Source organism: Vulpes vulpes, chromosome 13 (genome assembly GCF_048418805.1).
Source record: "Vulpes vulpes isolate BD-2025 chromosome 13, VulVul3, whole genome shotgun sequence".
NCBI lineage: Eukaryota > Metazoa > Chordata > Mammalia > Carnivora > Canidae > Vulpes > Vulpes vulpes.
The window spans coordinates 27,673,101-27,687,772 of NC_132792.1; the positions used below are offsets into that span (position 1 = coordinate 27,673,101).

The 14,672-nt window shown below is 37.7% G+C and overlaps 1 pseudogene; it reads left to right on the plus strand.

Annotated features, from left to right (window-relative positions):
- The first annotated feature begins 233 nt into the window (after window positions 1-233).
- LOC112917149 (large ribosomal subunit protein uL30-like) lies at window positions 234-932 on the plus strand (annotated as a pseudogene).
- Window positions 933-14,672: the final 13,740 nt, after the last annotated feature.

Consider the following 14,672-nt stretch of genomic DNA (forward strand, 5'->3'; position numbering starts at 1 on the left):
CAACTGAGTTTGGTGTGCCTCTTGCCTCCTGAGTGGCATAATCTCAAGAGCTAAGATAGAGGGCAATATTTGGGTAAAAGGCCCTAAGAGCCCAGAGTCTATGTCAAAAGTCCCCAACTGTGTTCCACGGAATGTTTTACTTAGATACTAATGGGAATTCCAGAATTGAATGTGACTAAAATGAAAGAGACCATAATATATAAATTGTAAATATTCACAATGTACAAGAGTTGAAGATCAAGCGTCTGAGAAAAAAGTTTGCCCAAAAGATGCTTCGAAAGACAAGGAGGATGCTTATCTATGAAAAAGCTAAGCACTACCACAAGGAATACAGGCAGATGTACAGAACTGAGATTCGCATGGCGAGGATGGCGAGAAAAGCCGGCAACTTCTACGCGCCTGCAGAACCCAAGTTGGCATTTGTCATCAGGATCAGAGGTATCAATGGTGTGAGCCATTGAAAGGTGTTTCAGCTTCTTTGCCTTCGCCAAATCTTCAATGGCACCTTTGTTAAGCTCAATAAGGCTTCAGTTAACATTCTAAGGATTGTGGAACCATATATAGCTTGGGGGTACCCAAACCTGAAGTCAGTGAATGAATTGATCTACCAGCATGGTTATGGCAAGAAGCGAATTGCCCTGACAGATAACACATTGATTGCCCGATCCCTTGGTAAATATGGCATCATTTGCATGGAGGATCTGATTCACGAGATCTATACCTTTGGAAAACGTTTCAAAGAAGCGAACAACATTTTATGGCCCTTCAAATTATCTTCTCCACACAGCAGAATGAAGAAAAAGACCACCCATTTTGTAGAAGGTGGAGATGCTGGCAACAGGGAAGACCAGACAATAGGCTTATTAGAAGGATGAACTAAGGTATCTACCATGATTATTTTTGTAATCTGGTCAGTTAATAAATGACTACTTTCAAACAGGAAAAAAAAGAAAAGGTCTCTTACTACCTTTGGAAAATCTTAACAAAGCCTCCTTACCTTTCTTTAATAGTTTCCCAAGCTTATTTGAGCATGGAACATTATTATTTTTTTCATGCTGAACAGTGTTCCACATGACGTTAAGTTTGGAAAACTCTGATCTAGATATTACTGTGAGAGGGCAACAGGAGACCTCAAGACACGTGCCAGAGCCAGCAGATCCCACAGAGAGATCTGAGGCCAACAGCCTGCTATGAACACACACACACACACACACACACACACACACACACACACACGGTATACTTTTTTCTTTCTAACAATACTGATCATAGCACAGATCTTTCATTGCAAAATAGCAAATTCTTTCCATTTGTATTGGTGAATTGGACATCCTGGGTTATATTGGCTTGCCTAAGTGCTGGAGGAATATTAAAAAAGTTGTGCACCTATCTTTTAGCTGCTGATTCTATTTTGAAGATAAATCAATTCTAACTAGATTGACTGTATTTTATGCTTTTGGTCCTGTTCATTTGCTGCCTTTTGTTACATTCAGTCACATCTTAGCAAAACATTGATTTCTTTTGTTTAACTTTCTTGTCTCCTGTAATATTAATCTAGAAAATTTTTTGAGGGAGCAGGGACTACAGAATATTTTTTCTTGGGATAGTTACCCATGTCAAGAATTCAGTGACTGGCCAATTGCTCTTCATTGTAAAAATTGTTCATCCAGGAAATAACTGATTGATCTTTTCTGACAATTGGTGCCAACCTTCCCTAGACTGAGAATGTCTCATTATAGGTAAAGATGAACAGATAATTAAAAATCATACCCAGATATTAGGTGCTTGGGTAAGCCCTTAACAAAATGTCTTTTTTAAAAAATGGAGAAGGCCATTAATTAAATAATGTAACTTTAGGAGGATCCCTGGGTGGCTCAGCGGTTTGGCGCCTGCCTTTGGCCCAGGGCGCGATCCTGGAGTCCCGGGATCTGGTCCCGCGTTGGGATCCTGGCATGGAGCCTGCTTCTCCCTCTGCCTGTGTCTCTGCCTCTCTCTCTCTTTCTCTGCCTATCATAAATAAATAAATAAATAAATAAATAAATAAATAAATATCTTAAAAAATAATGTAACTTTAAATATAAACTTTCTTTGCAAACATAGAACTATAGTTATCTATTTATATATGTGTGTTTAAGGAGGTAGAAGAATAGAAGGAAAGGGAAAGACTCTCAAGTGGACCCCCTCCCTGAGCATGGAGCCCCAGGAGGGGCTCAACCCTGACCTTGAGATCATAACCTGAGCCAAAATCAAGACTCAGAGGCTTAACTACCTGGGTGCCCCTAACTATAGTTATTTAAATAAACAAACTGCTTTTCTTTGTTTCACGAAGAGCAAATAATGTGTCAAGAATTCAGGTCAGGGGCACCTGGATAGCTCAGTTGGTTAGGCACCCAACTCTTGATTTTGGCTCAGGTCATGATCTTAGTATTGAGATTGGGCCCCACGTTGGCACAGAGTCTGAGATCCTCTCCCTCTTCCCACCCACTTATGTGAGCATGCTCTCTCTCTCTCTCTCTAAAAGAATAAAAGAAAAAGAATGCAGGTCAGATACACAATAAAATGCATTTTCTTGCATGAAGAGAGGATAAATAACAAAGGAATATTAGCTTCCTTAGAGTGAAATATTTTTAAAACTAAGAGAAAATGAGGATCCCTGGGTGGCTCAGCGGTTTAGCGCCTGCCTTTGATCCAGGGCGTGGTCCTGAAGTCTGGGGATGGAGTCCCATATCCGGCTCCCTGCATGGAGCCTGCTCCTCCCTCTGCCTGTGTCTCTGCCTCTCTCTCTCTGTGTCTCTCATGAATATATAAATAAAATCTTAAAAAATAAACTAAGAGAAAAATGTGTCCTCTGAGAGTTTAAAAAGTAAGGTACATGCACACTCCAAGAGATCTGATGCATTAAAGATGGAAGAAATGGATAATATTAGAGTCTGTTGGTACCAGACTGATATATCTGTATTTATAGCCAAAGGAAACTACAATTTATCAGACACAGGAAACATGATGCTGGACTAATCACAAGTTGTTATTTTCTGATTAAAGCAACATCAACTTGATTGTATGCTGTTTTATATATGAAGAAATGCTATAAATTGCTATGTGGGGAAGATGGAGTCTTGAAAAGAAAAAACAAAAACCATTCTCCATGCAGGGACTCTTAACTGATAAACTGAAGCACATATTTCCGTGACAGGCCCCAGTAGTGGGAAGTAGTGCTCTATGTTATTTAAGCTTGGAGATACTTTTTAATATCACCTAAATCCCTTTGTTCTGTGTCTATAATGACCAGGTAAAACTTTGATTTTTATACTGGCTACCCACATGGCTTACCTACAGTGACAGTGTACATATTTACAGACAGGAACATTATTACCCATTTAGAAAGAGCTTTCTGGTGGCAAATCATCCTTGGGAAAGGAAAAAAAAAATCTAGTTCCTACATTTGCAAATCTGAGGTCCCCTGTTCCTCAGATGTTGTTCATCCAATTTAATATTGTCCCCCAAACCATTTACTGCATAGGAGTTTGAACTTTATAGAGCTACCATGTGTTTTGCCAAATTATGTTTTCCAATCTACTGACCATTGTACCTTTCACCTTCCAAACAAGTAGATAACAATGATTTTTTTTTCTTGTAAATTTATTTATTATTGGTGTTCAATTGATTTTTATTATAAAATAGCTATTTTTTTAACAGTTAATGTATTAATCATTGTCATTAAGTCTGGTCACCTGTGAGAGTGCTACAAAACTGACTCCATTTTTGGTCCTCCATTTGTTCATGTCTATGTGTTCTCTTAGGGCTATGTGTTTTGGGCCTCTTGGAGATTAATGTATGCTCTGATCATGCAAGCAGGTTTGCTTTGATCCCCTGTAAAGCTGTTTAGATAACTAGCAGAGATAACATAGTTTCTTCCCCCTCCCTTCCCTCTGGTACACAGATGGTGCCATGAAGTCTGTTAAATGTTAAACTCTTTGACCTCAATGACCTCTGCACATCCCCTCACTCTATAAAAGCTGTGAATTAGGGTCTGGACTTCGTAAAGAATATATGTGCAGCACCTGGATAGTTGTTTGCCCTATTCCCTGTCAGTAAGTTACCCTGAATAGAATTGTATAAATGGTATGGAGTGGCTTGCTTCAAGTTTTGGTTCCAAAGTGTCTTCTCAGTCTGGAGGATACTTTACTCTCCCTCCTCCACCTTCTAACATCATCCAACACAATTCCTTTTCCATAGACAACACTACCCTATACTAGTAAAACTCTTTACCCTCACAATAGTCCTCTTTACCAAAAATTAATTATAAGTCAAATCCCTCAATTATTTATTCCCAACAGTTTTCTTGTTATGATTTTTAATTTCCACAGGTTGTTAAAACTAATATAGAGACACTCCAAACAATTACACATATATGTGTGTAGAGAAATAAGTTTTTCTAATTTTTGCCCTGAAAGGAGTAAAATAAACAGGAATTTTTTATTGCTTGGGAATGAGAAATGAGAGGGATAAAATATTCCTTCATTTGGCTTAAAATGTATCAGTATATATATATAAAAAAGAACACCATAAATACAGAGAGAAAGGAAAAAAGAGAGAAAGGAAGAAAGAAATCAAAAGCAGAGAAGAGGTACAGATATGGGAGCAGAACCCTGTCATTATTATCACTGTCTACAACATTTCAAGCAAAACAGCAAAAGAAAAACAAACAAACAAACAAAAAACCTCTGGAGTACAAGTAAGTGCATCCCTCAGTCAATCCTTCTCATCCTCACCACCAATTCCAATACCATTCCCTTCATACTCAACTCTTAGGACAGGGATGCATATCAAGAGAGATCATATTTATGAGACCATGAACTGAGAGCATGAAATAGAGGTGGAGAAAATAGGACAGGTCAGAATGATTTTAGGGAGTAGATTAGGAAGGAATTGATGAAGAACTGGGCACTGGAGTAAAGGTAAAGAGGGGAGTCTAGAATAGCTTGTAGGATAATTACTACCTTGGGTGGTTAAGAGAATGACTTAGGAAAAGACAAGAATAAACAGACTTGAGTGGAAATGATCAATTCATTTTTAAAAACAGATTTATTAAGATATAATTCACATACCATAAATTCACCTATTTAAAGTGTGTCAATTCAATAGTATTTAGTATATTCAAAGATATATTCAACCATGACATGTCAATTTTAGAATATTTTTGTCAAAAAGAAAAAAGAAGCCCTGTGCCTTTACTTATCGCCTCCCCTATATACCTACTCTTCCCTCTATTGCCCTAAGCAACAACTAATTTATTTTCTGTCTCTATAGATTCTAGACTTTCATATGAATGGAATGAATGGAATCATATAATGTATGGTCTTTGTGAGTAGCTTCTTTCACTTAGCATAGTGTTTTCAAGTTTCATCTATGTATCGTATTCCATTCCTTTTTCTGGCTGAATAAGATTCCATTGTGTGGATATATAAAATTTTGTTTATCCACTTACCCACTAGTGAACATTTAGGTTTTTTCCAACTTTTGGCTATTATGAATAATAATACAAGTGGCTATGAACATTTGTAGATGTTTCTGTGTGGATATATGTTTTCATTTATCTTGAGTATATACCTAGAAGTACAGAGGCTTTAAATGGTTGTTTTTTAAAAATAATTTTTACCAGTTTCGTTGGGGAGCAGATCAGTGGAACTTCTCATGTTGCCATGAGGGAATGATTGATTTAATTTTGAAAAAGTTTGGGATGCTTATCATTTGTCTAGGTGGAGAGTTTGAACAGGCAGAAAGATAACATAGAACTAACTCGTTGTCCAGGAACAGACCTATACTGGATATGTAGATTTGAAAGTCAGTCCAGTGGCAGAAGTAATGGCAGAAGAGTAACAGAATTAGAAGGTCAAGATTAGAGCTTAATAGCATATTAGAAGAAGGTCAAGATTAGAGCTTAATAGCATATTAACATTTAAGGGATTTAGTGAAGGAATCTGTGAAGAAGTAGTTAGAAAAGTAAAAGTAAAGAAAGTGTTTTCTATAGAATAAGACTCAGGAATTTCAAAGAAAAAATGGTCAGAGTATCAGAACAGGGAAGAAGAAAGTAATAGCTAAAATAATTCAAGATTTCAAGATGTAAAAAACTTTATATTTTACTTTTTAAAAATTCAAGATTTTCAAGATACATAAAAACATTACAAGATTGACATATGCTATTGAATTTGACAATTAGACAGACACTGGTGAGATTTTGCCAGAGTGGTTGGGTGTTCTGTGGGTGGGGAAACCAGATTGCAGGAGGTGGACACAAAAGGAGATGGGGTTGAGGGGTATAAACTATTAGGAGTTTGGAGTGAGGCTAGGTCCAAATCCTACCACTTAACTCTGACTCTCTAAGATTCTGGCCAACGCTGTATATACATAAAGAACAGGCTGCATGATGGAGATCACAGCTTTATTCAGGGCTCACTGGAAATGTCTGGATTGGAAAACATAGTGGGCCTCTGATGACATACAGCCAAGACCACAAGCACTAATCTGACCTGATTTACCCCATCTATGTGAGTGGAGGAGCGAGAACAGTCAGGGCATAAACCTGGCTGGTCCTACCAGAGAGGTAGATCGTGCCTAATCTGCTTACACTTTGATAGAGGGACTGAGAAGACTCAGGCCTTCTTAAAAATCCATGAGAACTACAGTGAGAAATGGAAGGGAATTGATTACTTTTGGAGGGGGGCTACAGTAGTTATATGCACAATTAATATGGATCAAGATAAATCAGATTTAGTACTTTACTAGGGAGAAGTGAATAAAGAGAAGGTGAAGGCTGGAGCAAAGATGTCAGTGAAGAAGTAGAGATTGAAAACTTCAAACAAGTGGAAATAAATAGAAGGCCTATGCTCCTAAAAAAAGATGTGTAGAGATTTAGATAATTTGTATATATGAAATCAAGAAACTTGTCTCAGTTTTCTTGAGAGAGAGGAAGTGAGGCTGTCTGCTGGGAGGGAGAGTGCAGAGGTAGGGGCTGGGGGAGGAGGGGAGAATCTCTGTGAGGTTCAACACAACACTGGAGATTGGTGTGGTAAGCTACTTGGAGCCACTGACAAGATGGAGTTTTAGGCTGTATAGACCATTGGCCTCATCTAAACTAAAGCTTCACATGTTTTACACTCACTTTTGTTTTCCTACTGTCCCCTTGGGAAGAAGTTTTCAGATATGTGTTTGTGGAACAATCAGCATATGTCCATGATAAAATGTTCAGCAGTCTAATAAAATGAATAAAGGCAATGTGACTCTTATGTTACAGGCTTCTTCAAATTAAAAAAATGTCCCTTATTTTAAATTGTCCTTACTGCTTTGAGGGGACAGAGTGTCCATTCTTTATAAAACTAGGGAAAGGGGTGGTTATTTTAAAATTTTTGTCTTTACTTAGCAATTAATAAAAGTGGACAAGCAGATATTTATTCCTCTAATGTTTAATGAGTTCTTCTAGTCCATAAAATCCCAAATTCTGAGCATCAGTGCTCTTGAGGGTATTTTCTAACTTTCTGTACTGTGAGCATAATTGAAGCAAATGAAGGAGGAAGATAAAGTAATTATTAAAAAAATAATAATTATTATTTAGCAACTGGAATATTAGGCTCTGAATAATAAAAGAAAGTAATGTAAAGTAAACCTCATTCTCACAGGTACATGCACAGCCAGGTTCAGACCGGGGCTGGATAGGGATCCATAACAACAATATCTCATTGTGGAATTCATTCCGCTCATTGCGGAATTCTGCAGAGTAATTCTCAAATAGTTGCTGTGGCAGAGACCATAGCTTATAATGTCATAGTCTATGTTGCCATGGTAACAACACAGCCAGCAACAGAGGCTGACATTTTGAAACACGCATGTGATTTCATTATTTACAAGTTATAGAGAGAAGAGCAGAGCCACTGCGGTGACTTAGAAACATCTGTTCTAATACAGCCTACTTATATATATTTTTTAAGGTTTCATTTATTTATTTGAGCATGAGCAGGGCGGGGGCAGGGGTGGCGGGGAAGGGGCAAAGGGGGAAGGAAAGAGATAAGCAAACTCCCTGTCAAGCAGGGAGCCTGACTTGGGGCTCGATCCCAGGGCCATGAGATCATGACCTGAGCTGAAGTCAGACACTTAAACTACTAAGCCACCCAGGGGCCCCAGCCTACTTACTTTTGAAAAATAGTGCATTATCATAGGTGGCTACATTCAGAAAGAGGCATATGCAGACTCATTCATTCTTTCATCCATCCATTCATTCACTTACTAATTCAACAAGCATTTACCTACTGAGCAGCTCCTACATGCCTAACACTGGAAATATAAGAGTGCACAACTTAGGCAGTCTTTATTATTTTTGCTATATAACTCATCTGTGAGATAATGAATCTCCAATGGAGATCAAGGTACAGGATCTTAATTTTCGGGGAAAGGCAGTGCTCAAACAGGAAAAGGTTGTGCTTCTTTCTCCCTCATACTTATCATGAACATCCGGATAGTGATAACCTATGCTACTATTTGTTTTTATTCTTCCTTCAAATGGCAATTCTAATGGGGTATTTAGCCTTCAAGATATTTTCTGAAAGAAAGATTTCTAATCAAATAACTTTGAAAAATGCAACAGAGTATATTTTGCTTTTACGGATTAACAAAAAACATTCCCCAGTAGGATGTTTCCATAGAGCTCTATTATGCAGTGTTAGTGTTCCAAGGAATGTACTTTGGAAAAAGCTATCTTAATGTCTGTTGTAAATGAAGATGGTAGTGATGACACTGGCAATACAGGCATGAGTCATGGGCCATGGATAGACTATAGGCAAACATACATACCATGGTGTCAACAAAGACTGCATTTGTAATTTATGAATCCCAAAGATATTATCCAACCTTTTATTACATCTTATCAGAAATAAGCAGCAGTATTTCTACAATTTGAAAGTGATTTTCACAGCATGCTTCATTTATAGGTCACTGATGTACCTGCCTGATGAGTTTGAATTTAGTAATCTGGAAGCCAACCCCATGGTTATGCCTAGGAATATTGAAATAGCTGAATGCAATATCCTATCTTAAAGAAGTTGTATATTAAAACACAGGTGCAAACCCAAAGATACAGGAGGAGAGCAATTGTAGAGATTTGTAAGGGGACATTAGAGGGCATGGCTTGGTTGCAGATGGGTACGCTGTTCGTCAAGTTGACTGTTAGTAAGTGATACCTGGTCTGTGCTGCTCCTGGCTTTAGATTTAGTGAGCAACACCACGGTGCTTGCATGGCACTAAGGCTCATGCCTTGCTGAGTTAGTGCCTTTGAAATAAAATCTGTCTCCCTCAAACACAGCTGAGGACATTGGAATTCTCCTGTCTGCTTTTGTCATCAATTTTATTCAGTTGGCACTGCCCCGTTGCTACCTGGTAATACAATTTAATTCATGAGGGGAAGAGAAATCATAGTTCTTATTCCCTACAGAGGGCGAGAATATTAAAAGACCCATGTAGAGCCCCTGCTGTGGAGTGACTACAAAGGTGTTATTAGATGGAGATAGTGCATAATTCTGATGCTCCTGCAGCCCCAGTGAGCAAATTGTATTCATGGGCAGGTGCTTCTGAATAGCAGCATTGCCACCACTATGTGTGGAGGATGAGGTCTGCATGATGGTTTGGCTCAAAGCCTTTCTCTGAGACAGCTTGGTGCAGGCACAGATGTCCCAAGTAGTAATGCGACAGAGCAGCCCTCATGCTGAGAAATGCTGTATTGTCTGACTCTTTTCTACACCCTCTGCATATGTTCTTGTATTTTTATATCCATTTAGCTCTCACACTTCACTGATCTTTTAAATTTGTACATTATCAAAAAAGATGACTGTTTCAAATGAACCTAAACTAAATTGCCTACTAAAAGGAGACTGCTATGGAAAGGGTGCATATGTGGGAAAAAGACCACCATTTTATCCACATTTCAGTTAAATGCCAACTGGGGTTTTTTTTTTTTGAGACAGAAAGCGAATATGTGTGACCAGAGTAGGAAGGGGCACAGGGAGATGGAGAGAGAGAGAGAAAATCTTAAGCAGGCTCCAAGCTCATCCCGGAGTCTGACGAGGGGCTTGATCCCATGACCCTGAGATCATGAGTTGAGCTGAAATCAAGAAGGGGATGCTTAACCAAATGAGTCACCCAAGAGCCCTCAATTGGGGACTTTTAAAATGCAGATGAATAAGAATGAGATCTTGTCATTTGCAACAACATGGATGGACCTAGAGGGCATAACGCTAAGTAGAATAAGACAAAGACAAATACCACAATGATTTTGCCTGTGTGGAATTTAAGAAAGCAATCACCAAAACAAATAAAAAAAAAGAGACAAACCAAAAAAAGAGACTTCTAAATACAGAGCACAAACTGGTGGCTACCAGAGGGGAAGTGGGTAGGGAGAGGGGTGAAATAGATAATAGGGATTAAGAGTACATTTATAGTGATGAACACTGAGTAATGAATCTGATTGTTGAAACATTATAGTGCACAGTTGAAACTAATATAACACTGTATGTTAATTATTCTTTTAAAAATGTACTCAATAATTGAGATTTAATAAAAATAATAATTAAAAATAAAATGCACATGAATATTAATTTCTATGATGTTAAGAAGTCACAGAAATCTAACAGGAGAAAGCAAAGGCAAAGGCTTTGGGGATTAGCTCTGTTTGAAGTGAAATATTTTCAAACAGTTTGGTCATTCTAGTTTCATTCATTCCTTCTTTGTTACTCTACAACAGACCCTTTGACACATGCTGGATGATACATAAAAATGAGTAAGACTAGATTATGGCATATGGCATCAGATACAAGTGGGTCTGAAACCAAGCCTTTCGGGACGCCTGGGTGGCTCAGTGGTTTAGCACCTGCCTTTGGCCCAGGGCATGATCCTGGAGTCCCCGGATCAAGTCTCACATCGGGCTCCCTGCATGGAGCCTGCTTCTCTCTCTGCCTGTGTCTCTGCCTCTCTCTCCCTGTGTCTCTCATCAATGAATATATAAAATCTTAAAAAACAGAAAGAAAAGAAACCAAGCCTTTCAATGTAAGAGCAATATGTAACTTAAACTTTCTAAACAATTTCCTCAACTATGTAATGAGGATAAGGTTGGAACTTATTTCATAAGAATATTGTGAAGATCAAGCGATGCATATAAATGCTTTACATAGTGTTTGGCATAGAACATGCTTGTTAAATAGTAGCTAATATTTTTCTCTAAAAGTGAATAATATCTGTTAAGAACTTAAAAAGATGAAGTACTGGCCTTATTCTCATGGAAATGTATGCATACTTGTGTGCTTGATTCTATATGTTCCATTTTTCCAATTGAAGGTGTAGAGGTAAGGAAAGTCACCGGTATACTTGTTTGAGCTAAAATTCTACCCCTCTGTGTGATTAGAAATGATTTAGACCAAATGTGAACTGAGTTTTTAAGAGTGTTTGGCAGTCACTAAAATGGTGTGGAGGGCGGTGAGGAAGAACTCTGGGTTTATAATTCCACTTTTGCCACCAAGTTACTTTGAAGTGAGAATATTCTGAAAAACACAGACTTTTAGAGAGAAATCAGAAAGTTCAAGTAAATTGGAAGCATAGTGTGTAGCATCATTTGAATTTATTCATTCATAGATTAATTTTCTAAATAAATATTAATAGCACATCTGCCATGTGTCTGTGAGAGTTATGAGGTGTAAAAAAAGAGATGAATAAGAAGTGAGGTCCTAATGGAATTTGCAGCCTCAGAGGAAAGACAAACAAGTGAAGAAATGACATCAATGTACTAGAAAAGGAATTCTAATAAGCACAAATTAGCAAATTAGGCTGCTTGATTTGCAAGGTAAGTTTAGCCTCTCTCCCCTATTCAAAGGAACTGGAAGTCTTTTTTTTTTTTCTTTTTTTAAAGTAGGCTCTACACCCAACACAGGGCTTGACCTCACAATCCCCAGATCAAGAGTTACATGCTCTCCTGCCTGAGCCAGCCAGCCAGGTACCTCAGGAACCAGAAGTTTTAATTCACAAATACATAACAACAGTTCTTGAAATACTTAGATAATTTTATTTCAACTTACTTTTTTCTACTTTTGCTCTAGGTATATTCTCTTTGTCAAGAATGCCCAGCCTGGGATATTCCTTTTGAGTTTATATTAGCTTTTCATATATTTTTCTTTTAGAACAACTTGTTATTCCCCTTATTAAATGCCAACACACACATAGGTGTGTGTATAAAATTTTTTAAAAAAAGGAATCATAACCCATTTTTAAGCAGTTGATCTAGGAAGGGTTTCATCCTGTTGTTACTTTTGTTACAATTGTAGATGGATTTTGTTTTGATTTGGTTTTTTTAACAGTTGCATTTCCAAGAAAAATACCACACCAACTGGCAGTTGAGGTGGTGGGAAGGGTTGAGAGTTGGGGAGCGGAGAACTTCAGAATGTTCTTGAGAATGTAAGTTACACTGTGTCATGCCTGCCTTCTTTTTATTAAAGAAACAATAGCTATTATAATGCTGGGTGGACATTTGCATCTACTGTTGTGGGTCTTATCTTTCTGGCAGAGTGATTCTTTAGGGTAAAGAAAATTCCTTACATATAATTTGTCTTACATTTTCATATGTCAATACTCTTTATACCATGAGATACAATGTACCTCTAACAATTCTTAGGTGTCTTAGTCATGTTGGAAATCTCACTCTATTTTCACACATTATTTGTTCTCAGTATTGAACATAGTGAACAAATTCTATCATATGTCCCAAGAGTAGCCCTCAAGAGGCTGTGAAATCTGGGGTTCATTTATTTACTGTGACTCAGAAGAGCTTAATAGTTATTCTCCATCAAAAATAATTTTTAACAGGGGTATTTTTCTCATCCAGATGATGTTTTGGCAGATATGTTTTTCTCATCCAGATGTACATGTTACATGTACAAATGATAATTAATAATATTAAACTATCTGTAGTTTAGAGTATCATGTTAAGAAAATGAGACACTGCATCCAAGATCAAGAGGAAGAATGCCATAATCAGTAAGAATGTCTGCCATAGGTACAGGGGGAAATGGTAATATTTGCAATAAATATGTTATATTACATGATTAAAAGAATATTTCACATGTTAATTTAGTTATCTAAGTGCAGGATTAAACTATCTTTCTTTTTAAAGATTTTATTTATTTATTCATGAGAGACACACAGGGGGAGAGAGAGAGAGAGAGAGAGGCAGAGACACAGGCAGAGGGAGAAGCAGGCTCCATGCAGGAAGCCTGACATGGGACTCGATCCTGGGTCTCCAGGATCAGGCCCTGGGCTGAAGGCGGCGCTAAACCACCAAGCTACCCTGCCCAGGATTGAACTATCTTGTTCAGAGTTCATCAGGAGGCAGTTTTGCTCACAATTAAACATGCTTGGTATTATATTCTGGTTCTACTACGTACAGTACATGAAGCAACTTCACAAAATGACTCTATAATCTCTATTATAACTCTGCTATTAAGAATACCCTCCCTTACATTTTCAATATTCCATTTATAGGGTAGAGTCCCTATAGATGAACAATTTCTTCTGGAGTCCAGCATGTGAATGCATTTATGGCTACTGACTAATTGGCTTACTCTAAACCACTAAACACTAAGGGTTGAATGCTTCCATTTTTGCCCTGATTGCCAGGAAACCTAGGTACAAATATTCCATTCAATTGCTGCCATTTTATTCCAACTTGGGGACTAAATATCTTCTCATTTACAATGTACTTTTTTGCCTTTTTGCTTGTGTTAATGTGCTGTGGCTTATTATACCTGTTCAGTGATCATAACTGCCTCAAATCCTATTTTAGATACATTTTAAGATAAGGTAAATATCTACATCTTGTTTATCTTATACACATCCATTCTCTTCTCCAACTTTTCATTTCTTTCTAGTTATGATTTAGTTAGCCTGAGATTTCTTTGAAAGCAGAAACTGAGACAAGCATTTTCATGTAGATAATCTACTAGGGAAGTGAATGACAAACTAGAAAGTGAAATAGAAAAAGGAAAGCCAATCCCTTAACAAATGCCACATTGATTTCTGTAGTGGACAACTGATGCTTGATCCAGCCAAGACCTCTTGAGGTGTCAGAGACAATATGCTTCAGATTATCTACTTCACTGAGAGAAAATACCATATTCCATCTACTATAAGTGGGAAATGCCTTGTAGAGTGTCAATAAGTGCTCACATCCATCCCATGCTGCATATCCAAGAATTCCCCAAGCCAAAACAACAGATACATTGTGCTGTCAAATTATACCTGTGAAAATTTATTGCTGCTGCACGACTTAAAAGTAGTGAGCAATAGGATATAAGGCAAGGTACAAGAGATGTCCTATATAAGTTTCAACCTGGTAGGACATCCCCAGAGGCTTTACCTGAGTTTTCCTTCTCATCAGGACCTGAACTCTCTGTTACAATCCACACTAAGACAGTATGGTACTGCACCTGTTCCTTAGTTGGAGAGACCAATGCCAAATCATTTTATTTATTGGGGAAGTTCTTTTTTTGAAAGGACTTGATTTAATGGCAGATAATAGGGGTATAATTAAGGATCCAGAAGAATGTGCCAGTAAAAGAGAGTTGGAATTATTTCAGTGGTATTCT